General features: G+C 38.7%; 1 pseudogene; it reads right to left on the bottom strand.

Moving 5' to 3' along the window:
* Window positions 1-1,537: 1,537 nt before the first annotated feature.
* On the bottom strand, window positions 1,538-3,947 carry LOC128661711 (uncharacterized; annotated as a pseudogene).
* Window positions 3,948-25,698: the final 21,751 nt, after the last annotated feature.

Here is a 25,698-nt window from a genome sequence, read left to right as displayed (position 1 = left end):
TCCCCTAGTCTGTGCAGTCTGCTTATAGGTCACAGCTGAGGTTACTGGGGCCTCTGTCACCCACAATCTTTCACACTCACTCTGGGGGTCCCTCAAAGAGTATCTTCTTCCCTCCTCCTCCACACACTCTGGTTTCTGAGGCGTGGCTGCTTCTGGCACAGATTGGGCGACATTCTCCCTCTGCATTCTCTCACAGTCAGTCTGCCACTTCACATCCTCACACATAATTTGGGATCCTTCTGACACTGGTTCAGATAAGCACATATCTTCCTTCTGCCAATTATCCCATATATCCTATTTCTTTCTTTCCACAGGGAACTCCACTTGTTCTAGCACAGACTGGCACACATCATCCAGCGGCCCAGTCATCCAGTCGTTCTCTTCCCCCATATCCTCACTTCTTTCTATAGACTTCACTGATTCAAGCACAGACAGACACATACCACCCATCTGCCTGCTCTCACAGCCGGTTTCTCCCAGTACAGTTAAACTCTGTTGCACAGATACTACTTGTTTAGCCATAGACATCTACCTTTCTTCACAGTTAGTCTCACACTGTACAGTTAAATTTTGTTCTCCAGTTCCTACCATCTATCCATCTTTTTCCCCAGTCAGTCTCTCCTCTTAGAGTTTCACATCTCAGCACAGACACCCAAGTTCAGGAACAGCACTCTGTCCTCCCTCCAGGTCAGCATGCCTCTGAGTTTTTTTACACACAACCCTTTGCTCATCAGGGTCCATATTTAACATCACTAGGTCCCATATATAATTGAGAGGCACATACAAAAATAACAACATGCCCAGATCAGTACCCAGTAAATTATCATTACAAATATTTTCAGATACCCCCACATTTCTTAAACCTCTCCCCACTCCCCAATCAAGGTATACCAGTGCCATAGGCACTGTAAGTTGCATTCCTCCAATCCCCTTAACTGCTACAGTCCTGCCAGGAATAATGTCCTTAGAGCTCATCAGCCCTTGATTGCACAAGAGTCACTGCTGCACCTGTGTCCCGAAGCCCCAATGTTACCTTATCTCCAACAGTCACAGGTTGTAAGTTCTCATTGTTGCTTTCCTCTGGCCATGTAACAAACATAACAGATGCTGGTACTTCTGAGGGACTATTCCCTCAATCTGATTTCATTAATTTAATCTTCTCTGAGCAAGTGGAGTTGATGGGGCCCACTTTGTTGCAAGAAAAACACCTGCAGTTGTCCCCCTGCCCAGGTGTTGCACTCACCCCACCTTTCCCAGAAGCAACAGACACATTAAACAAAGGCACAACATGCTTGATGAAGGGGGGTCTTGAAGCAGCTTCTTTCCGGGTGGGTGCCCCCTTAACAAAGGATTTTCTCCAATTCACTGGTGACCTGTTGGCTGTGTAAAAATCTGCCAGCTCACCCGCCTCCAATGCTGTTTTGGGTTTCCAATCCACAATCCACTCTTGCACTTCTGCTGGGCACAGCTGGATGAATTGCTCCTTAACCGTCAGATATTCCAGGTCCTCCATAGTGGCAAACTTTAGCCCTCTAAACTACTGTTTAAACGCTGTTGTCAGGCTTCCAACAACTGCAGTATAGCTCTCTGATATACAGGGAGTGCAGAATTATTAGGCAAATTAGTATTTTGACCACATCATCCTCTTTATGCATGTTGTCTTACTCCAAGCTGTATAGGCTCGAAAGCCTACTACCAATTAAGCATATTAGGTGATGTGCATCTCTGTAATGAGAAGGGGTGTGGTCTAATGACATCAACACCCTATATCAGGTGTGCATAATTATTAGGCAACTTCCTTTCCTTTGGCAAAATGGGTCAAAAGAAGGACTTGACAGGCTCAGAAAAGTCAAAAATACTGAGATATCTTGCAGAGGGATGCAGCACTCTTAAAATTGCAAAGCTTCTGAAGCGTGATCATCGAACAATCAAGTGTTTCATTCAAAATAGTCAACAGGGTCTCAAGAAGCGTGTGGAAAAACCAAGGCGCAAAATAACTGCCCATGAACTGAGAAAAGTCAAGCGTGCAGCTGCCAAGATGCCACTTGCCACCAGTTTGGCCATATTTCAGAGCTGCAACATCACTGGAGTGCCCAAAAGCACAAGGTGTGCAATACTCAGAGACATGGCCAAGGTAAGAAAGGCTGAAAGATGACCACCACTGAACAAGACACACAAGCTGAAACGTCAAGACTGGGCCAAGAAATATCTCAAGACTGATTTTTCTAAGGTTTTATGGACTGATGAAATGAGAGTGAGTCTTGATGGGCCAGATGGATGGGCCCGTGGCTGGATTGGTAAAGGGCAGAGAGCTCCAGTCCGACTCAGACGCCAGCAAGGTGGAGGTGGAGTACTGGTTTGGGCTGGTATCATCAAAGATGAGCTTGTGGGGCCTTTTCGGGTTGAGGATGGAGTCAAGCTCAACTCCCAGTCCTACTGCCAGTTTCTGGAAGACACCTTCTTCAAGCAGTGGTACAGGAAGAATTCTGCATCCTTCAAGAAAAACATGATTTTCATGCAGGACAATGCTCCATCACAAGTCCAAGTATTCCACAGCGTGGCTGGCAAGAAAGGGTATAAAAGAAGAAAATCTATTGACATGGCCTGCTTGTTCACCTGATCTGAACCCCATTGAGAACCTGTGGTCCATCATCAAATGTGAGATTTACAAGGAGGGAAAACAGTACACCTCTCTGAACAGTGTCTGGGAGGCTGTGGTTGCTGCTGCACGCAATGTTGATGGTGAACAGATCAAAACACTGACAGAATCCATGGATGGCAGGCTTTTGAGTGTCCTTGCAAAGAAAGGTGGCTATATTGGTCACTGATTTGTTTTTGTTTTGTTTTGTTTTTGAATGTCAGAAATGTATATTTGTGAATGTTGAGATGTTATATTGGTTTCACTGGTAAAAATAAATAATTGAAATGGGTATATATTTGTTTTTTGTTAAGTTGCCTAATAATTATGCACAGCAATAGTCACCTGCACACACAGATATCCCCCTAAAATAGCTAAAACTAAAAACAAACTAAAAACTACTTCCAAAAATATTCAGCTTTGATATTAATGAGTTTTTTTTGGGTTCATTGAGAACATGGTTGTTGTTCAATAATAAAATTAATCCTCAAAAATACAACTTGCCTAATAATTCTGCACTCCCTGTAAACCTCTGCAGAGTATAGAATTTCTTTCTGTACACCTCAGGAGTGAGATTATACCTCCTCTGCAGTGCAGCTATAGCTATATTGCATCATAGTCCTTTTCAAACTCTGGAGCAAATTCTGCAAAAGCCTCCAGTGCATGACCTTTCAGACCAGGGGTAAGATACTTGGCCCACTGTTCCCTTGGCAGCTGGAACTGTCTTAAAACTTTTTCAAAGTTGCGCAGAAAAACACACAAGTCACCATCTTTTTGCAGGGTAGGGAAAATCTCTGCCCATGGTCTGATTAAAGAGGAGTCTCAAGGTTCACTAACAACAGGTGAGACCGTTTCTCTCTCCAACTGTGCAATCTGTAACTGATACTCTCTCTCAGCCTGTCGTTCAGCAGCCAGTCTTCCTGCAGCCAGAGCCTCTCTCTCTCAGCATGGCACTCAGCAGTCTGTCTCTCTGCAGCCAGAGCCTCTCTCTCAGCCTGGCACTCAGCTGCTTCCCTAGCAGCCTCTCTCTTTCAGCTGCTTCCCTAGCAGCCTGCTGTTCTTGGAATTTGAGGATTAGCTCCATGCGCAAACATGGATCTGCTGAGCCCATATGCTTTAGAACAGTTTGCAATTAACAGTCCAGGGGATCTCCAGAGCTTGATGAATCGCTGCCCACAACTGCAGACACCTCTTCTGAGGCTTCAGCTTGTGCGACCTGGCTGCTGTCATAGTCCATAAGAGCTTGTATCAATCCCTCTTTCGTATTCCCACGGGAGGGAATCTCTCTCTTCTGGCATAACAGAGTCATCATTGCTCTGCTGCTAGTATGTCTCCATAGTAAAAAATAAAATAGAAACTAAAAACAGAGAATAGGGAAGGGACTTTGTAACTATATAATGCACTGAGTTTTAGCCTTTGGAAATTGTGAGAGTCAACATTTATTTTAGTACTGGGATTTTCACACTAGCAAATCCACAAAGCACCAAAATCTAATAAAAAAAATATCTGCACCGCTGTCCACCAACCCTGTGCCAGACACTTGTTTTCACAGACCATTTCTACTTAAACTAATCTGTCACAGTCTAGCCACTCCAGGCAAGCCTGTGATTTATTTCAGTGGGTGCAAGGGTTAACAACACTCTCTAGTCTGTCCTAGATGTAGAAAAAAAATGGCCAAAACTCCCCTTTAATGCCACCCACACTAAACTAAAACTATCTCTAAGCTGTTGCCACCACTTAGGATTTATTTATTGGAAATCCCAAGGAAAAACCCAGACTAACAACCTTACTCCCAGAATACAATTTAGCAAAAAATAACCTAAAATCACAGTAATGTTGCTACCAGTCTCTATCAGTAATGTGGTTCAAATATTAGACAAAGGCAAAAGCTGAATAAGTGAGTGATTTATAATGTGAAAAATTATTCACAGTGCATTATTATTCACTCACTCCGTAGTATACAGCCTCCCATAAAGAATGAACAACTTGAATTGTTAAACACAAAACTTTTTTTCCATGATATCAAATTGCTTGACCCACCCTCTTTCCAGAGGACTAGGAAACCCCTCTCTTTAACGACAGTCAATAAAGTCCTGAGTCTTTGCCTGAAATTATAGAACACATTATAACTTCTGCTATGTACATTTATTTCATATACACAGAAAGGTAATCTTTTAGTGATGTTATCAGAAGTATTTTGATACCAAACACAATATATATTGCATTCTTTATGTTTCTGAGGCATTATTAATTATAAGGAAATAGGATCTGGACACCCTATGGAGGTGCACTAAGGTCATGAGATAGTGTAGCCCAAAGTCCAAACAACAATATTCGATTTCAAGGCCGCTCTCCCAAAATGCAGGTATCAGATGAAAGTCCTAAAAAAGGAGAAAAGAAGGCGCCAATAGGGTAATAACGTCGAGAAAAGAACAGGTAATAGAAGTGGACGGTGAATGTTCTCACAAGCGGAGCAGCACTATGACGTGCCTGAAATCGCAAGCCGGGACCTTACAGTCGCCAGGCAGACACCACACGGCAATGGCCACCAGCCGGTCACGTGAATCCTTCCACCAATCAGGAACAGATTTGCGCCCACACCTTCCTCCAGAGGATCCAATCGTCAAAGGTGTTTAGAAGGGGTGTGTAAATATGGTGCGCGCTATCAATGCCCAAATGTACGATCGTTCAGAAGTGTCAGGTAGTTCAGAAGATAGAGGAGATCAACTCCAACAGGGTACAAGTTAAAACACATTTATTTAAAAGTTTTAAAAACCAGCAACACGTTTCTTGGATCCAACCTTTGATGATTGGATCCTCTGGAGGAAGTTGTGGACGCAGATCCGTTCCTGATTGGTGGAAGGATTCTCGTGACCGGCTGGTAGCCATTGCCGTGTGGTGTCTGCCAGGCGACTGTAAGGTCCCGGCTTTTCGATTTCGGGCACGTCATAGTGCCGCTCCGCTTGTGAGTACATTCACCGTCCACTTCTATTGCCTGATCTTTTCTCAACGTTATTACCCTATTGGCGCCATCTTTTCTCCTGCTTTAGGACTTTCATTATTACTTATCAAAGCACTCATTTTCAAGGCTGGCTGTCTTGTCAATGACCCCATGTTAGTTCTTTGAAAAAGACCCTGTGTTTCATCAATCCCTTTGCTGACTGGTTGGGGCAATAAAGTTATCTTGTGCATATTACAAGCTTATTTATAAGGGGTTCTGGCTGATCAAAGGGAAAACTCAAAAAACACAAAAACACAGCAACACAGTTCTTCGTGAAAAAACAAATGTTTTTAGCACACAGAATAAAGAAAGTTAACCCCTTAGCATCTCAATCATGAGGTGTTCCTGACATGTATCATCTTAACATGGTGTCCCTTCCACTTTCTCCATCTGGAGGGATTTCCTTATGGGGTGCACATGGTTCTTCAGCTTTCCCTTGCAAGTAATACTATCTTACAACACTTTTTCCGGATCTAAAGACCAACAAAAGCTGGTTTATTACAAATTGGCACACTTGTGTCATTGCTAGCTTTGGGAGAATTTGAGAGGAATTCTTGAATATTCAACTGCTAATAAGTTATACAGTTATATTACTTGTACAGTAACATTCTTCTCATCAAGCCCTGCTTGATCATCACTGTAGAGTGAAGTCCCTTAACTTAATTTTTATTTAAATAAGTATTATTTAATAACAGGTACAATAAGGTATTTTAATGTGTTTGCTGAAAAATACTGTATATTTTGTTTTTATGCTTATGCACCCTGTCAATTGTCCACTAAAAGAGTTGAGGGATCCTTGGTTATCAGCCATGTACAGACATGTACTTTTAGTAGTTTCAATATCACAATTAACAGCTTGAACTTTACATTTTATATGCAAAAAAAAAAAAGAAGTTTAATTTAAATAGTGCTTGTTTGAATGCATCATATACATTTGTTGATATAAATTTTGTTGATATGAATTTTGTTGATATAAATGTTCTTTAACCAGCATTTATTAACTGCTGCTTCCTCACCAACTACTCCTGTACAAATATCATTTGAAGCAATTAGCTTGTACCTTAAATCATTCCTGATAACTGTTTAGCAGAAAAGATTGTTTATTTTCATTCTTTTCCCTGTGACATCTTTTGTAAAAATTCATTGCAATGGGTATAGTATCTAAAGGGGATTAAAAATGTCCCAAGCATAATAATGTCAATGAAGATATTAATACAATAAACACCAGCAAACTATACAGCAAATGAAATAATAGCCACTTTTCATTAACCATGTCATATCTAGATAGTAATTGACCTATATTTAGATAAGATACTCTAATCTCTAATAAGTGTGTATTTTTTATAGAAAGACTGGTGCAGTTTCCTTGCCCAATACATTTTTTTCTCTGTTAACTTCTCAAGGGGATTTACATCTTTGTTTTTTTTATTTTTTTTATTTTATTAATCATTAATCATCTTCAGTGCCACTTGAAAGATAAGACATTTATTCATCATCTCATGATTGAATGGATTTTGGCTCAGAAATACACATTCAAATGCCTTTTATTTTATAACATTAAAATTGGCATATAAGAGTTTAAAGGATCACTAAACATAGTAGAAGAATTACATAATCAATAAATGCATAATAAAAAGACAATGCAAAAGCACTCATTGCTAATCAGTAGATTTTTTTTCTGACAAATGTCAAACAGGTAGATTATGAGTTGTGCGTTCATGTTTTAACACTAAATAATGGTCGTTTCAGCGTTAAAACAGCAACGCAGCCATTACAAGTCTTGTCGGTATAGTTGTACCGCAAGCCTTTTAGCCTGTAACGCAACGTCAGTTCCGCACTCGTAAAAATGACGTTTTTTCATGGAACTTCCATAGCGCTGCCATTACGAGTTTTGCTGTGAGGCTAAAAAGCTTGCGTTACACCTTATACTGACAAGATCCGTACCGCCATCTGAGAGCAGTAGTTATGAGTTTTCCGCAACACAACTGTTACATAAAACTCATAACTAAAGTGTTACAAAGTACACTAACACCCATAAACTACCTATTAACCCCTAAACCGAGGCCCTCCTGCACCGCAAATACTATATTAAAGTTATTAACCCCTAATCTGCCGCTCCAGACATTGCAGCCACTAATAAAATGTATTAACCCCTATTCAACCGCCCCCCGACATTGTCACCACTATAATAAAGCTATTAACCCCTAAACCGCCACCCTCCCGCATCGCAAACACTATTTAAATATTATTAACCCCTTATCTGCCATCCACCTACATCGCCCCCACTATACTAAAGTTATTAACCCCTATTCCACCGCTCCCTGTCACTGCCACCGCTATAATAGACATATTTGCCCCCCACAACAAAATATACTAAATTCAATGATTAACCCCCTAAACCGAAACATCGCAATAAACTAATTTAAACTAGTAACCCCTAAACCTAATGCCCCCTAACTTTATATTAAAATTACAATTTCCCTATCTTAAATTAAAACTTACCTGTCAAATTAAAAAAACTAAGTTTAAACTAACAATTAAACTAATATAACTATTAAACTAAAATTAAACTAACTACCAAATAAATAAAACTAAAATACAAATTAAAAAAAAATCCTAACACTACTATAAAAATTACAAAGTATCTAATTACAAAAAATAAAAAATACTAAATTACATAAAGTAACAAACACTAAATTACGAAAAATAACAAATGAAATGATCAAAAATAAAAAAAGAATTGGTGGTTGGGTGGTGGGTTTTACTGTTGGGGGGGGTCTTGGTGTTTTTTTTTACAGGTAAAAAATCTGTTTAACTTAGGGCAATGCCATACAAAAGGCCCTTTTAAGGGCTATTGGTAGTTTATTGTAGTCTAGGGTTTTTTTTTTATTTTGGGTGGGCTTTTTATTTTTATAGGGCTATTAGATTAGGTGTAATTCTTTTTTATTTTTGATAATTTTGTTTGTTATTTTTCGTAATTTAGTGTTTGTTATTTTTTGTAATTAGATACTTTGTAATTTTTATAGTAGTGTTAGGATTTTTTTAATGTGTATTTTAGTTTTCTTTAACTGGTAGTTAGTTTAATTTTAATTTAATAGTTATTTTAGTTTAATTGTTAGTTTAAACTTAGTTTTTTTTAATTTGACAGGTAAGTTTTAATTTAATTTAAGATAGGGAAATTGTAATTTTAATATAAAGTTAGGGGGGGCATTAGGTTTAAGGGTTACTAGTTTAAATTAGTTTATTGCGATGTGGGGGCTTTTGGTTTAGGGGTTAATAGTTTAATTTAGTATATTTCGTTGTGGGGGGCTTGTAGTTTAGGGGTTCATAGGTTTATTATAGTGGCAGCGGTGTCGGGGAGGGGTGGAATAGGGGTTAGTGAATTTTCATAGTAGTGGTGATGTCGGGAGCGGCAGACTTGGGGTTATGTTAGGGTGTTAGGTTTAAACATAACTTTTTTTTCCCCTTAGACATCAATGGAGCTTTTCATTCTGCGATCGCAGGTGTTAGTTTTTTTTTAACACTTTCTCCCCATTGATGTCTATGGGGAAAGCGTGCACGAGCACATCAAAACAGCGCTTGTATTTTGTGCGGTATGGAGCTCAATGCAACCATATCGCACACACAAGCCAGCTGTTTGAAAACTTGGAATGGCAGCGCTATGGAGGGTGAAATAACGCAACTTTTGTTACGTTCGTTAAATACCCTCTATAGCACAAAATTTGTAATCTGGGTGAAAGTTAGTTACCTTAGCCTTTCTAATACATCATGTGATATCCATCAGCCAATTACAAAATGTATATACGTATATCCTGTGAACCTTGCACATGCTAAGTTGGAAAAAGAGTGCATATAAAATGACTGTGACATTTAGATAATGGACATGAATTGGAAAGGTATTTAAAATTGTGTGCCCTATCTAAATCATGACATTTTCATTTTGACTTGACTGTCCCTTTAAGTAACTGCCACTTTTAAATTAACAATTTCTTTTTTCAATGGGATCATATTTAGGTATACTAAAGCGTGCAAGTGTCACTGTATGTGTAACATTGTTGCAAACACTTTTTACAGTGCTTACAACGTGTTAGCTCCTGAGCCCCATTAAGCTCTCAAGTACCTCAAGAGAGGTACATTTAATATTTGAAGGGAATAGTAAGGTATTTTAATAAATGTACACTTTCTAAATCATAAACGCTTAAAGGGACATAATACTCATATGCTAAATCACTTGAAAGTGATGCAGTATAACTGTAAAAAGCTGACAGGAAAATATAACCTAAGCATCTCTATGTAAATGGAAGATATTTTACCTCACAACTTCCTCAAATCAGCAGAGTAAGTTCTGTTTATAAAGTTATTCTCAGCTACAGCCCAGCTGCAGGTAAAAAAAATAAATGAAGAAATGAGCAGCCAATCAGCATCAACAATGCTCTCATAAGATTTCATTGTAAACTTCCTTACACTGTATAGGGAAATAAGATGAGTGTGCATGAAAGCTCGCTCCTCCCGCTGTCCTGGGACAGACATACTAATTTGCTGCTTAGAAGTCCTTTACAATGGGATGTGGCTACTGAGAAACTTTTGAGGTAAAATATCTTTCTTTTTTACATAGAGATGTTCAGGTGATATTTTCTAGTCAGCTTTTTACAGCTATACTGTATCACTTTCAAGTGTTTAAACATTTGGGTATTATGGCCCTTTAATTCTAATGCTTGTCTTTTTAATGTTGCTTAAAAAGGAAGGTAAACTTGTTACACTATAATATATAGAGGCCAAATGACCGCTAATTTGAAATAGGAGATGCTCTGCTTTGCAAGAGAATGAGTTGTGTGATTTTATTGCCGATGCCCAGGCACAAGGCTGCAGATGTTATAGAGCAGGGTGGCATTTTTTTTCCTTTGTCTCCTTCAGGAAGCAATAATGCACATTATGGAAGACAAACAGAAAGAGAAGCAGTCTGCCAGGAATGAACAACAGCTCAGTGGCTTGTTCTATGGCCCAGTTACCACCTGGGAGTAGCTTCTTTTTGCCCAATTGTGCTTTTCACAGAGGAAAACTTTCCTGAAGTATATCAATCTGATTCCACCTAACAAGGTCAGTCGAACAATCACACTATTTTTAGAAGTAAATAAATTATGAAAGCATTGCAATGTTTAATTTTATTTGAATAAACTTTTTTACAGGGAGGTTAAATGTTGAATCTAATGGTCTTTTAAGTTGTTGAACTTCTGAGATAGTTTAGCTTCAGTAGTGTCAAAGACAAAGTGGACAAGCACATATAGGGGAAAAGAAGAAAAAAGTGGAACAAACATATAAAAGATTTAATAGATTTCAGAAAGGGGCATAACTAGACTTCAGTGGACGCTGGAGCAAAGACTATGGCATCAATGGCATTATTTCTCACTGTTTGCAATCAGTAGAAGCTGAGCTAACCGCAAAATAGTAGAAAAATCAAATGCCTCATTAAACGGGAGTTATCATTCCCCCTTTGTTTGTCTGTGCCAGAGACCCCACAAAGATATCAACTGAATAACAATCCAGTTTGTTCCATTACCTTTATATTTTACGTGCACCTTATTTGGATGCTCATTATCTTCTTACCTGTTTAGCTACTTAAAAGGACAATGTACTCACCAAGAAACATATAAGAGTTCATTGAATTCAAAGTTTCTGCAGGAGTGAGCAGTCATTTGGACTTGGCTCTCTCTGGGTCTGATGATCAAAAACTTGACGGCATGGATCAAAATCACAAATAAACTTTGAAGGCTTTTTTGAGCAATATATCATAAGCTAGAGTATATGTCTTTGCTTCACATCCAGTACTGCAAAAAGGTCCCTTTCTAAAAAGATTTGTGTGACTATGAAATACTGATAAAACATCTTAGATTATCTTGCCAGACCAGAGATCTTTAGATCAACTTTTCCCCCACACACTCACTTGAATGTTGTGTTCTGAAGTTTCTCTAGCCAATTATATAGTATTTAAAATATGATAATAGGTTTAGGTTTCAACAGTAAACGGCAGCTATTTCACATGACAAAAAGTAAATAAGCTAAATGCAAATTTACGGCCAGATTACGAGTTGTGCGTTAGGGTAAAAAAGCAGCGTTAAGAGGTCCTAATGCTGCTTTTTTACGCCCGCTGGTATTATGAGTCTTGAAGGTTTAGGGGCACCGCACACTTTTTTGGCCTTACCGCAAAACAACTTACGTAAACTTCATAAAGTCTTTTTTCTATGGGACTTCCATAGAGCCGGTATTACGAGTCTGTCCTGGGAGGCCAAAAAGTGAGCGGTACACCCTCTCCTGTCAAGATCCGTAACGCATTCTAAAGTCAGTAGTTAAGAGTTTTATGGTACAACGCTGTAGCATAAAACTCATAACTAAAGTGCTAAAAAGTACACTAACACCAATAAACTAAATATTAACCCCTAAACTGAGGCCCTCCCACATCACAAATACTAAAATAAAATTTTAACCCCTAATCTGCCACTCCGGACACCGCCGCCACTAACATTATATTTATGAACCCCTAATCTGCTGACCCCAACATCGCCGGCACCTACATTATATTTATGAACCTCTAATCTACCGCCCTCAATGTCGCCGCCACCTACCTACACTTATTAACCCCTAATCTGCCGCCGCCACTATAATAAACATATTAACCCCCAAACCGCTGCACTCCCACCTCGCAAACATTAGTTAAATATTATTAACCCCTAATCTGCCGTCCCTAACATCGCCGCCACCTAAATACATTTATTAACCCCTAATCTGCCGCTAAGGAGTATTCAATTTTCAATGGATGTTTGATTAATATGTTGATCACTAGTTGGATAAAAAATGAATCACTCTAAATTATATGTTGAAAGATATATTTGATACTAATGTAGATAAATTCAAGTTAACATAATATATATATAATCAGGTTACTAAACACAAGTTAAAAAACATCTGCGCTATTCACTTTATATGCTCAAGAATACAGTTTAAAAAGCCTAAAATACAATCTAAAATATAATCTAAAATATCTTATGGTGTCTGTTAAACAGTGTGTCCACTAGGAGGACATCTCATAGAGCAAAAATTCAGATGGGTGTAATTCCAAAAAGGAAAACAGATTTATGTAAAATGGAACATTCACAAAGTGTGAATAGAAGAGATACAATGTCTCAGTTTAGAAGTGATAGTAGAAGAGGGAACACTCACTGTGTGTGGATAACAGAAAAAAGTTATACGTTATAGGAGAACGTTACTTGGATGTACACTTCCAAAGTGCAAAATATGTAAAAAGCAAAACGAAAAATTAACTGATTAGCGTGACGGATAAAGAGTAGGCATTCTATAGCGTTCACGCCTACTCTTTATCCGTCACGCTACTCAGTTAATTTTTCGTTTTGCTTCTTACATATTTTGCACATTGGAAGTGTTCATCCAAGTAACGTTCTCCTATAACGTCTAACTTTTTTCTGTTATCCACACACAGTGAGTGTTCTCTCTTCTACTATCACTTCTAAACTGAGACATTGGCCTCTAGTTATCAACGTGTCTACTTTACCTGCCTTCGCCGGCCCAATACGCCTGCCTAAGCTCGCCTACCATCGCCGCCGCAGACCTGAAAAATGTTGCCAAAGTTATCAATAAATCTGTCAAAAAGCCGCGCACCAAGTACGGGGCGATGAGCAGTGGACTGTGATAGTTATCACTCATCCGATCTCGCTGCTCTTCGGCTTTTTGACAGCTTTATTGGCAAGCTGTCACTAAGCACCCACACTAACTATACTGTTCTACCCCCTATACCGGTGCCCCCGGAGCCCCCCGCAACTAAAAAAAGTTATTAACCCCTAAACCACCGCTCCTAGACCCCGCCGCAACTCTTATAAATGTATTAACCCCTAAACCGCCGCTCCCGGACACCGCAGCCACCTACATTATACCTATTAACCTCTATCCTGCCCCCCCTATACCGCCGCCACCTATAATAAAGTTATTAACCCCTATCCTGCGGATCCTGGACCTCGCCGCAACTAAATAAATAGTTTAACCCCTAAACCGCCGCTCCCGGACCCCGCCGCAACCTATTTTAAACGTATTAACCCCTAATCTGCCCCCCTACACCGTCACCACCTATAATAAATTTAATAACCCCTATCCTGCCCCCCCTACACCACTGCCACTGTAATAAAATTATTAACCCCTAAACCTAAGTCTAACACTAACCCTAACACCCCCCTAACTTAAATATTAATTAAATAAATCTAAATAAATTTCTCTTATTAACTAGATTAATCCTATTTAAAACTAAATACTTACCTTTAAAATAAACCCTAATATAGCTACAATATAAATAATAATTATATTGTAGCTATATTAGGATTTATTTTTATTTTACAGGAAACTTTCAATTTATTTTAACTAGGTACAATAGCTATTAAATAGTTATTAACTCTTTAATAGCTACCTAGTTAAAATAAAGAGAAATTTACCTGTAAAATAAAAACTAACCTAAGTTACAATTACACCTAACACTACACTATACTTTAATAAATTATTACTATTTAAAACTAAATACTTACCTGTAAAATAAACCCTAAGATAGCTACAATGTAATTAATAATTACATTGTAGCTATTTTTGGATTTATATTTATTTTACAGGTAACTTTGTATTTATTTTAGCTAGTTAGAATAGTTATTAAATAGTTATTAACTATTTAATAACTACCTAGCTAAAAGAAATACAAAATTACCTGCAAAATAAATCCTAACCTAAGTTACAATTATGCCTAACACTACACTATCATTAAATTAATTAAATAAATTATCTACAAATAACTACAATTAAATTAAATTAAATTAACTAAAGTACAAAAAATAAAAAAAGCTAAGTTACAAAAAAATAAAAAAATAAGTTACAAACATTTAAAAAATATTACAACAATTTTAAGCTACTTATACCTAATCTAAGCCTCCTAATAAAATAACAAAGCCCCCCAAAATAAAAAAAAAATCCCCACCCTATTCTACATTAAAAAGTTACCAGCTCTATTACCATACCAGCCCTTAAAAGGGCCTTTTGCGGGGCATGTCCCAAAGAAAACAGCTCTTTTGCCTGTAAAATAAAAATACAACCCCCCCAACATTAAAACCCACATACCCCTACTCTAACCCAAACCTCCCTTAAATAAACCTAACACTACCACCCTGAAGATCATCCTACCTTTAGCGGTCTTCAGCCAGCCGACCCATCGATGGAACTGAAGAAGAGATCCGGAGCGGGGCGCTGAAGAAGTCTTCCATCCGATTGAAGTCATCATCCAAGGGGCGCTGAAGAGGTCTTCTATCCGATTGAAGTCTTCATCCAAGCGGCGTCTTCAATCTTCATCCATCCGGAGCGGAGCGGAGCCATCTTCAGACGAGCCGACGCGGAGCCATCCCCTTCTTCCCGACGACTAACGACAAATGACGGTACCTTTAAGTGACGTCATCCAAGACGATCAGCCAATAAAATGCGAGCTCAATCTGATTGGCTGATTGGATCAGCCAATCGGATTGAACTTCAATCTGTTTGGCTGATTCAATCAGCCAATCAGATTTTTCCTACCTTAATTCCGATTGGCTGATTGAATCCTATCAGCCAATCAGAATTGAAGGGACGCCATCTTGGATGACATCACTTAAAGGTGCCGTCATTCGTCGTTAGTCGTCGGGAAGAAGAGGATGGCTCCGCGTCAGCTCGTCTGAAGATGGCTCCGCTCCGGATGGATGAAGATTGAAGACGCCGCTTGGATGAAGATTTCAATTGGATGGAAGACTTCTTCAGCACCCCTTGGATGATGACTTCAATCGGATGGAAGACTTCTTCAGCACCCCTTGGATTATGACTTCTGCCGCTCTGGATCTCTTCTTCAGTTCCATGGGTGGGTCGGCTGGCTGAAGACGGCTAAAAGTACAATGATCTTCAGGGGGGTAGTGTTAGGTTTATTTAAGGGGGGTTTGGGTTAGAGTAGGGGTATATGGGTGGTGGGTTTTAATGTTGGGGGGGGGGGTTGTATTTTTATTTTACAGGCAAAAGAGCTGTTTTCTTTGGGGCATGCCCCGCAAAAGGCCCTTTTAAGGGCTCGTAAGGTAATAGAGCTGGTAACTTTTTAATGTAGAATAGGGTAGGGCATTTTTTATTTTGGGGGGCTTTGTTATTTTATTAGGGGGGTTAGATTAGGTGTAAGTAGCTTAAAATTGTTGTAATATTTTTGAAATGTTTGTAACTTATTTTTTTCATTTTTTGTAACTTAGCTTTTTTATTTTTTGTACTTTAGTTAGTTTAATTAATTAATTGAATTTAATTGTAGTTATTTGTAGATAATTTATTTAATTAATTTAATGATAGTGTAGTGTTAGGTTTAATTGTAACTTAGGTTAGGATTTATTTTACAGGTAATTTTGTATTTCTTTTAGCTAGGTAGTTATTAAATAGTTAATAACTATTTAATAACTATTCTAACTAGCTAAAAATACAAAGTTACCTGTAAAATAAATATAAATCCTAAAATAGCTACAATGTAATTATTAATTACATTGTAGCTAGCTTAGGGTTTATTTTACAGGTAAGTATTTAGTTTTAAATAGGATTAATTTATTTAAGTACAGTGTAGTGTTAGGTGTAATTGTACCTTAGGTTAGTTTTTATTTTACAGGTAAATTTCTCTTTATTTTAACTAGGTAGCTATTAAAGCGTTAATAACTATTTAATAGCTATTGTACCTAGTTAAAATAAATTGAAAGTTGCCTGTAAAATAAAAATAAATCCTAAGATAGCTACAATATAATTATTATTTATATTGTAGCTATATTAGGGTTTATTTTAAAGGTAAGTATTTAGTTTTAAATAGGATTAATCTAGTTAATAAGAATAATATTTATTTAGATGTATTTAATTAATATTTAAGTTAGGGGGGTGTTAGGGTTCGTGTTAGACTTAGATTTAGGGGTTAAAAATTTTATTACAGTGGCGGCGGTGTAGGGGGGGCATGATAGGGGTTATAAAATTTATTATAGGTGGCGACAGTGTGGGGGGCAGATTAGGGGTTAATAAGTTTAATATAGGTGGCGGCGGGGTCTGGGAGCGGCGATTTAGGGGTTAAACAATTTATTTAGTTGCGGAGAGGTCCGGGATCGGCAGGATAGGGGTTAATTACTTTATTATAGGTGGCGATGGTGTAGGGGGGCAGGATGGGGGTTAATAGGTATAATGTAGGTGGCGGCGGGGTCCGGGAGCGGCGGTTTAGGGGTTAATACATATATTATAGTTGCGGCGGGACCGGGAGCGGCGGGACCGGGAGCGGCGGTTTAGGGGTTAATAAGTTTATTAGAGTGGCGGTGGGCTCCGGGAGTGGCGGTTTAGGGGTTAATCAGTTTATTAGAGTGACGGTGGGCTCCGGGAGCTGCGGTTTAGAGGGTAATAAATTTATTTAGTTGCGGCGGTGTAGGGGGGACAGATTAGGGGTGTTTAGACTCGGGGTACATATTAGGGTTTTAGGTGTAGACAGCTCCCATAGGAATCAATGGGATGTCTGGCAGCAGCGAACATGAACTTTTGCTATGGTCAGACTCCCATTGATTCCTATGGGATCCGCCGCCTCCAGGGTGGCGGTTTGAAAACCAGGTACGCTGGGCCTGAAAAGTGCAGAGCGTACCTGCTAGTTTTTTTATATCTAGCAAAAGTAGTCAGATTGTGCCGAACTTGTGTGCGGAAAATCTGTAGTGACGTAAGAATCGATCTGTGTCGGACTGAGTCCGGCGGATCGGAGCTTACGTCACTATATTCTACTTTTGCCGGTGTCTAGGGCTTGATAACTAAGGCGAATCAGCCTCGCCACAAATACGCTGCAGAATTCCAGCGTATTTGAGGTTGACGGCTTGATAACTAGGGGCCATTGTATCTCTTCTTTTTTTTTTTTTTCAATATTTTTAATGATTCCAGCAGAAAAAGAAAAACAAAATAAATATATGTCAGAATACATTTCAAATAGCCCCAACAGGCCTTCATACATAGATCGGTACATTTGAAAAAGAAAAAGAATGGTTCACAGTATAATAGCTCAGACAAAATAAGTACTTAGTATCTGACATTCATAACATCACTGGAGTTTTTATATATAATAAACAAACAATCGAAAAGAGAAAGAAAGGAAAAAAAAACAAAAAAAAAACCACAATAACAAGAAATGAAAATATATCTTTCTTTTCTTATCCCTCCTCCTCCGCCACCCAACCTCATTATACGTAACCATCAGTCTTAATATTTATTGTCTTGTCACTATCTGAACCCCCTTCTGCCTTCCCTTACTTCTTTCCTTCTCTTTCTCGTCCCTTTCCTTTCCTGTTTCCCCTAATCTTGTTTTCTTTCGCTGTCCTTCTCCCCTTCCCATTCCCCTTCTCTCCCCCTCCCTTTCTCTCCAAAGTATTCCTTAAATCCTATCTCATGTAATAATCTCCCGGTAACCAGATACCCATGATGGTGGAAACAATCCTAATATAACCAATTCTAAGAAAGCTATCGTATTTAAAAAAAGCTGTAAAATACGCCTTTGAACCTGAAGCGGATAAGATATAATTAGCGGAAGCCAATCCATAAGAAAAACTCTGATTCTACTGTCCGTCAGAGATTTAGTGTGAAAAGATTCAAATAAAATTTGAAACTGAATTTCTTTAAAAAACTCTGAAACCCTGGGGGCTATATGGTCTTTCCAGCCCTTAACAATTAACTGTCTTGCAGTTAAAATAATAGTATTTAGTATTTTTATCACACGTTTAGGGCGTAAATCAGTATTAGTTAAAAAAAATATCTCCTCAGCAGCTATCGGAATCATGTCTTTATAGTGTTTACTATACCAATATCTTATCTTTTGCCAAAATTGTTGAATCTTAGGACAGGACCAGAATATATGAAAAATATCAGCCCTATCCAAAGAACACCGTGAACAGACATACTTTTGGGTGGGAAAGAATCTAGCCATCTTAGCGGGAGAAAGATAGTAATTGTTGACTAGTTTTAAATGTGTTTCTTGTATCTCTTCTATTCACACTTTGTGAATGTTCCATTTTACATAAATCTGTTTTCCTTTTTGGAATTACACCCATCTGAATTTTTGCTCTATGAGATGTCCTCCTAGTGGACACACTGTTTAACAGACACCATAAGATATTTTAGATTATAATTTAGATTGTATTTTAGGCTTTTTAAACTGTATTCTTGCGCATATAAAGTGAATAGCGCAGATTTTTTTTTAACTTGTGTTTAGTAACCTGATTATATATATATATTATGTTAACTTGAATTTATCTACATTTGTATCAAATATATCTTTAAACATATAATTTAGAGTGATTCATTTTTTTTATCCAACTAGTGATCAACATATTAATCAAACATCCATTGAAAATTGAATACTCCTTGTCCTCTCTCATACCATTGCCATTTGCACAACCTCTAGGGGTAATCCTTAACCCTAATCTGTTTTAGTCCAAGGGTCATAAAGAAAGATAAGGTCAAGTCATTATCTTATCTATTACATAACAAGTACTATAGCCTTTCCGTTTTGGCGCTCCTTCTAAATCTAACCATCCCTCGCTGTTATTTATAACGACTGTATTGGGTGGCCGTTCTCTAGAAGTTGAGTCTAGTACTTTGTTATTCGTTGGCGCTGTCCACTACATATCAGTCCTTACCCTAATCTACTGCCCCCAACGTCACCACCACTATATTAAAGTAATTAACCCCTAAACCTAAGTCTAACCCTAAACCTAACACCCACTAACTTAAATATAATTTAAATAAATCTAAATAAATGTTCCTATCATTAACTAAATAATACCTATTTAAAACTAAATACTTACCTATAAAATAAACCCTAAGCTAGCTACAATATAACTAATAGTTACATTGTAGCTAGCTTAGAATTTATTTTACAGGCAAGTTTTATTTATTTTAACTAGGTAGAATAGTTACTAAATAGTTATTAACTATGTACTAACTACCTAGCTAAAATAAATACAAATTTACCTGTAAAATAAAACCTAACCTAAGTTACACGAATACCTAACACTACATTAATTTAAATTAAATTAGCTAAAGTACAAAAAAAACCCCCCACTAAATTACAGAAAATTATAAACAAATTACAGAAATTTAAACTAATTACACCTAATCTAATCCTCCTAACAAAATAAAAAAGCCCCCCCCCCCCAAAAAAAAGCCCTACCCTACACTAAATTACAAATAGCCCTTAAAAGGGCCTTTTGCGGGGCATTGCCCCAAAGTAATCAGCTCTTTTACCTGTAAAAAAAATACAAACAACCCCCCAAAAGTAAAACCCACCACCCACACAACCAACCCCCCAAATAAAATACTATCTAAAAAAACCTAAGCTCCCCATTGTCCTGAAAAGGGCATTTGGATGGGCATTGCCCTTAAAAGTGCAGTTAGCTCTTTTTCCGCCCAAACCCTGATCTAAAAAATAAAACCCACCCAATACACCCTTAAAAAAACCTAACACTAACCCCCTGAAGATCGACTTACCGGGAGACGTCTTCATCCAAGCCGGGTGAAGTGGTCCTCCAGACGGGCAGAAGTCTTCATCCAAGCCAGGCAGAAGTGGTCCTCCAGATGGGCAGAAGTCTTTATCCAAGCCGGGCAGAAGTTGTCCTCCAGACGGGCAGAAGTCTTCATCCAGACGGCATCTTCTATCTTCATCCATCCGCCGTGGAACGGGTCCATCTTCAAGACATCCGACGCGGAGCATCCTCTTCTGGCGACGACTAAAACAGAATGAAGGTACCTTTAAGTGACGTCATCTAAGATGGCGTCCCTTAGATTCCGATTGGCTGATAGAATTCTATCAGTCAATCGGAATTAAGGTAGAAAAATCCTATTGGCTGATGCAATCAGCCAATAGGATTGAAGTTCAATCCTATTGGCTGATCCAATCAGCCAATAGGATTGAGCTCGCATTCTATAGGCTGATTGGAACGGATTGATTTTAAGGGTGTATTGGGTGGGTTTTATTTTTTAGATTAGGGTTTGGGCAGCAAAAGAGCTAACTACCCTTTTAAGGGCAATGCCCATCCAAATGCCCTTTTCAGGACAATGGGGAGCTTAGGTTATTTTAGATAGTATTTTATTTGGGGGGTTGGTTGGGTGGGTGGTGGGTGGGTTTTACTGTTGGGGGGGTTGGTTATATTTTTTTTTACAGGTAAAAGAGCTGATTACTTTGGGGCAATGCCCTGCAAAAGGCCCTTTTAAGGGCTATTGTTAGTTTAGTTTAGGCTAGGGTTTATTTTATTTTGATAGGGCTATAAGATTAGGTGTAATTAGTTTAAATATCTGTAATTTGTTTATTATTTTCTGTAATTTAGTGTTTTTTTGTACTTTAGCTAATTTAATTTAGCTAATTGTATGTAATTTATTCAATTGTATTTAATTTAGTAAATTTATATAATTATAGTGTAGTGTTAGGTGTTATTGTAACTTAGGTTAGGTTTTATTTTACAGGTACTTTTTTTATTTATTTTAGATAGGTAGTTATTAAATAGTTAATAACTATTTAATAACTATTCTAACTTGTTAAAATAAATACAAACGGGGGGCGGAGCCAGCGTCCGGAGTGAGCAGATGTGCATTGCTAGAGCTCCTGGGCCTCAACTTAGGAAAAATGCTAATATCTTAATTAAAGATTGACTTGAATATACAAATGAGCTGTTATTAGTCAGCCTGTCAGCAACAGATATTGTATCTAAGCAGATTTCTGCATCTAACTGAATATTTTTCGCTTTATACTGGAGGAAGGTGTCTGGGCCTACAGTCGCTACTTCTAACTCTGGCTGTAATCGAAAGCTCTTAGCAAAATGGAGGATAGTGCGCTTCTTCATTCTCTGCTGAAAAACCTAGAACAGCAGATGGAAAGCTGCTTCTTTGATATCTCTGCCACGCTGCGATCGACGATGGGAGGTATCACTGACTATAATGTACCTGGTGAGCGGCCTGAGGGCGCACAGACCGAGTTACTTCAGGATGGCGTGATGGTAGTGCCCTACCCTCCCCCTCAGCCGAGAATTTCTGCCGCAGTTTTGGGAGACATGTTGCTGGAATGAATATGGAGCTCCGTTTCTCCCCGACAGCATTATAAGTACAGCGCACGTCCCTACAATGTCAAAATGGTCCCTAGCTGAACTTCGCAGTGAAAGCAAGTTTAAGACGCCTCACCTACTGATTAGGAGAATGAGCGCGGACCGTAACTTGCCTAACAGCTCTCCCACACGTTTGAAAACTTTGCCGGTAAGAGTACTGGGTGCCGAGCTCTGGCTAAAGAACCCTTTTCAGCAGCAGCGCATACCGCTTGGTATTTCAGTCCACTGGGATTGTATCCATAACGCACCCGATAACAGCCTCCCTGCCAGCACTTATGACATGTTAGTTGCTCAAATACCTTATGAGAGGCGGATTTTACCGACCACAATGGCAGATGCTCTCCACCTCACTGACCGGAGAAATGGTGTACCGCTGATTTCTGCCCTAGTCTGTTCAGTCGACACAACGGGTATAGACTCACTTCACAGGAGTGGTGTGGGGTGATTATGGAGAGATCAGTGATTGCCACTATGTTCAGGGATTGCCTCTTATCCAGGGACCTAGTTGGACACTTGTGGCTCCAAATTGGCAATATTTTTGCCCTCATCGATTACAATATGTCACTACCCTGTTGAAACTTGCAAGTTGCCTCCTCCTATATGTTTATTAGAGACTTATATCGAATTTATGTGATTTCTAACGAAGTGTTTGCATACTGTTACTGAGTTATTTAGGTCAGTGTGTCCTACAGATACATTATCTTTCATACATTTTTCTTCCACATGTTAGATTTAAGTTGGCATAAATAACAATCTGCTTTAACTGTTTGTTATGTTGTTAAACCAGCAGCAGATGAGACTTATGGCTTCCCCTTAGGGTCCTGGTCACACACACACATCTAACAGTCTGACACCACAGACTGAGCTAGTACCTTGATTAAGACAGGGTTCAGAGTTGATATTTCAAACATTAGACTAGCTGCCCCTTTATGCTCCCACGCTAAATGGTTTCTCCCTTTAGATGTGCCTGAAATGCTGTCTGAGAAAGCTAGGTGTTCTATAATTGTATGCTATGCTTAGATATACGGAAAATATGTCTCCCCATGTCACAGTGGAAAGCTTATTCTTCCCTATCATACTATATACCCAGGTATTCAATAAATATTTGTGCCCTAGTCTACCACCCAATTCCACAGTTACCATGCACTCATGTAAAGCTTTCAGGGGTTCTGTTCTATCCTCTGTGTTACATGTCCTTAATGTTTGTAATGTCTATTAGATAAGACGCAATTAGTAGTTTTATAATAGTAGGACACATCACTGTAACTAGTGAAAAGCAATGACTCCTATGATTTCCACTAATTTAATCCTAACTAATGCAGCTTGTATTACCTCGCTACGTGCAAATTTTATTGCTGCAGCGTTACTACTTTACCTCAGTATTAAACACTTGTTTATTTGACTGCGTCAGTTAACTTACAGGCTTAGCTTATATAGAATAATAAATATGTCATGCCCAGGTAGGTTCCTTAGCCTATATTAGTTGTATCTTCACATTAGAGATTCATAGGCCTAGATTTAGAGTTTGCCGTTAGCCGTGAAAACCAGCGTTAGAGGCTCCTAACGCTGGTTTTAGGCTACCGCCGGTATTTGGAGTCACTCAAAATAGGGTCTAACGCTCACTTTCCAGCCGCGACTTTTCCATACCGCAGATCCCCTTACGTAAATTGCGTATCCTATCTTTTCAATGGGATTTTTCTAACTCCGGTATTTAGAGTCGTTTCTGAAGTGAGCGTTAGACATCTAACGACAAAACTCCAGCCACAGGAAAAAAGTCAGTAGTTAAGAGCTTTCTGGGCTAACGCCGGTTTTTAAAGCTCTTAACTACTGTGCTCTAAAGTACACTAACACCCATAAACTACCTATGTACCCCTAAACCGAGGTCCCCCCACATCGCCGACACTCAAAAAAATTTTTTTAACCCCTAATCTGCTGACCGCCACCTACGTTATCCTTATGTACCCCTAATCTGCTGCCCCTAACACCGCCGACCCCTGTATTATATTTATTAACCCCTAATCTGCCCCCCTCAATGTCGCCTCCACCTGCCTACACTTATTAACCCCTAATCTGCCGACCGCAAAGCGCCGCCACCTACGTTATCCTTATGTACCCCTAATCTGCTGCCCCTAACACCGCCGACCCCTATATTATATTTATTAACCCCTAATCTGCCCCCCACAACGTCGCCTCCACCTGCCTACACTTATTAACCCCTAATCTGCCGACCGGACCTGAGCGCTACTATAATAAAGTTATTAACCCCTAATCCGCCTCACTAACCCTATCATAAATAGTATTAACCCCTAATCTGCCCTCCCTAACATCGCCGACACCTAACTTCAATTATTAACCCCTAATCTGCCGACCGAATCTCGCCGCAATTCTAATAAATGTATTAACCCCTAAAGCTAAGTCTAACCCTAATACTAACACCCCCCTAAGTTAAATATAATTTAAATCTAACAAAATTAATTAACTCTTATTAAATAAATTATTCCAATTTAAAGCTAAATACTTACCTGTAAAATAAATCCTAATATAGCTACAATATAAATTATAATTATATTATAGCTATTTTAGGATTTATATTTATTTTACAGGTAACTTTGTATTTATTTTAACCAGGTACAATAGCTATTAAATAGTTAAGAACTATTTAATAGCTAAAATAGTTAAAATAATTACAAATTTACCTGTAAAAGAAATCCTAACCTAAGTTACAAATAAACCTAACACTAGACTATCAATAAATTAATTAAATAAACTACCTACAATTACCTACAATTAACCTAACACTACACTATCAATAAATTAATTAAATACAATTGCTACAAATAAATACAATTAAATAAACTAGCTAAAGTACAAAAAATAAAAAAGAACTAAGTTACAAAAAATAAAAAAATATTTACAAACATAAGAAAAATATTACAACAATTTTAAACTAATTACACCTACTCTAAGCCCCCTAATAAAATAACAAAGCCCCCCAAAATAAAAAAATGCCCTACCCTATTCTAAATTACTAAAGTTCAAAGCTCTTTTACCTTACCAGCCCTGAACAGGGCCCTTTGCGGGGCATGCCCCAAGAAATTCAGCTCTTTTGCCTGTAAAAAAAAACATACAATACCCCCCCCAACATTACAACCCACCACCCACATACCCCTAATCTAACCCAAACCCCCCTTAAATAAACCTAACACTAAGCCCCTGAAGATCATCCTACCTTGTCTTCACCATACCAGGTTCACCGATCGGTCCAGAAGAGCTCCTCCGATGTCCTGATCCAAGCCCAAGCGGGGGGCTGAAGAGGTCCATGATCCGGCGGAAGTCTTCATCCAAGCGGGCCAGAAGAGGTCTTCCATCCGATTGAAGTCTTCATCCAAGCGGCATCCATCCGGAGCGAAGCGGCAGCATCCTGAAGACCTCCACCGCGGAACATCCATCCTGGCCGACGACTGAACGACGAATGACGGTTCCTTTAAATGACGTCATCCAAGATGGCGTCCCTCGAATTCCGATTGGCTGATAGGATTTTATCAGCCAATCGGAATTAAGGTAGGAATATTCTGATTGGCTGATGGAATCAGCCAATCAGAATCAAGTTCAATCTGATTGGCTGATCCGATCAGCCAATCAGATTGAGCTCGCATTCTATTGGCTGTTCCGATCAGCTTAGTTTCCTAATTATTTACAACCATATTAGCTTTAGTGGCTGCTTCATGATTTACTTACAAGCTCTTACGCATTTATGGGTGCATATAGATTAGCATTCTTTGCCCTCGCGCCCTTTAACATGTTGGTTATTATACTTTATATACACAACTCCTGCTTATATGGTGGCCTGAGGCCCAGATAACCCTGGT

Source organism: Bombina bombina, chromosome 5 (genome assembly GCF_027579735.1).
Source record: "Bombina bombina isolate aBomBom1 chromosome 5, aBomBom1.pri, whole genome shotgun sequence".
NCBI classification, from domain to species: Eukaryota; Metazoa; Chordata; class Amphibia; order Anura; family Bombinatoridae; genus Bombina; species Bombina bombina.
Note: the sequence above shows the minus strand (reverse complement) of the source record. Positions and strands in the feature narration are given on the sequence as shown.